We start from the raw sequence: 1,781 nt of genomic DNA, 5'->3' as shown, positions 1-1,781 counted from the left end.
AATGCTACCCAATGCAAAGCCTACCTCTTCCTCCATGATTGTTCCCCACTATGGATGTAGCCTGCATTGTGTGTGTGGGTTATGAAAATCAGAAAGGCAGGAGGAATTGGCTGACGGACCTCCTTATCTGAAAGAAAGAAAAGAGAAAGAGAAATGAAGCAATATAGATGTAGCCCAGTATTTTTTTTTTTCCTCAGATTAAGAAAAGTAATCTTGCCGGGCGTGGTGGCGCACGCCTTTAATCCCAGCACTCGGGAGGCAGAGGCAGGCGGATTTCTGAGTTCGAGGCCAGCCTGGTCTACAAAGTGAGTTCCAGGACAGCCAGGGCTATACAGAGAAACCCTGTCTCGAAAAACCAAAAAAAAAAAAAAAAAAAAAAAAGAAAAGTAATCTTTACAAAACTCTAGCCATATCACTGTAACCTTCATCCATTCCGTTGAGATACCCGAGAGATACCTGACACCCCACAAACACCCAAATCGGAAACAAAAGAAACCTCCCAGACCTAATTGGTCCAACTAATTTCAAATGAATAAATGAAACCGGGCCAACTAGTTGATCTCATTATGTCTAATAATAATAATAATAGTAGTAGTAGTAGTAGTAGTAGTAGTAGTAGTAGTAATGCCAGGCAGTGGTGCAGCACACCTTTACTCCCAGCACTTGTGAGGCAGACAGAGGCAGGAGGATTTCTGAGTTTGATTGAGGCCAGGGTGGTCTACAGAGTGAGTTCCTGGGCAGCCAAGACTACACAGAGAAACACTGTCTCGGGGGAAAAAGAAAAAAGCAAGCAAGCAAGCAAGCAAGCAAGCAAGCAAGCAAGCAAACAAACAGCAGACAGACCACTATTTACAAGTTACCCATTTTTGGAATATATATGAAAAGAAAATCCTTTTTGCCAGCTGACTTACCAGTTTTGTTAAAGGAAGAAAACAGAAAAGTCAGATCATCAACCTAAGGATTTTAAGATGGGCTGGAGAGATGGCTTAGTGGTTAAGAGCACCGATTGCCCCCCTCCACAGACACACACACAAAAATTAAAAACAAAGCCGGGCATGGTGGCGCACGCCTTTAATCCCAGCACTCCGGAGGCAGAGGCAGGCGGATTTCTGAGTTCAAGGCCAGCCTGGTCTACAAAGTGAGGTCCAGGACAGCCAGGTCTATTAAAAAAAAAAAAAAAAAGTGTGTGTGTGTGTCCCCGCATATATATATATATATATAAATATAACATCCTTTTAAAATTAAAAAAGGAAAACAAACAAAACTCGAGTAAGGATAACTGGTCGACCTTCAATTTATTCCGCAAAACAAAACAAAAGGAAAATCAGAAAAGAAATCCAGATCAGACAGTCTATCGACCGCATTGTGTGGAGAAAAAGACAAGGCCTCCCGGAGTACTATGGTCAACTTCCCAGTTCATTTAAATAAATAAATAAATAAATAAATAAATAAAAAAAAAAAAAAATAAAAAAATAAAAAAATAAAAATATGTATAAAAAAGTAAAAGAGGCACGGCTATTTGTCTGTGTATACGTATGCAGTTATATAATATTTTAAAAAGAAAAACGTAAAGAAGTTGGAGTCTTTCTGACATCTGGTCGACCTCCACGGATTGGGGGAAAAAGACAAAGTGCCACCCGGTGTGCTGGTCGACCTATATACAAAAAAGAAAAAAAAAAAAATTGGCTTTTTTCTGACATCTGGTCGACCTCCGCGGTTTGTGGAAAAATGACAAAGGGCCACCCGGAGTACTGGTCGACCTATATACACAAAAGAAAAAA

This window comes from Mus caroli, unplaced genomic scaffold (genome assembly GCF_978045245.1).
Source record: "Mus caroli unplaced genomic scaffold, Mus_caroli_1 scaffold_43, whole genome shotgun sequence".
NCBI classification, from domain to species: Eukaryota; Metazoa; Chordata; class Mammalia; order Rodentia; family Muridae; genus Mus; species Mus caroli.
Note: the sequence above shows the minus strand (reverse complement) of the source record.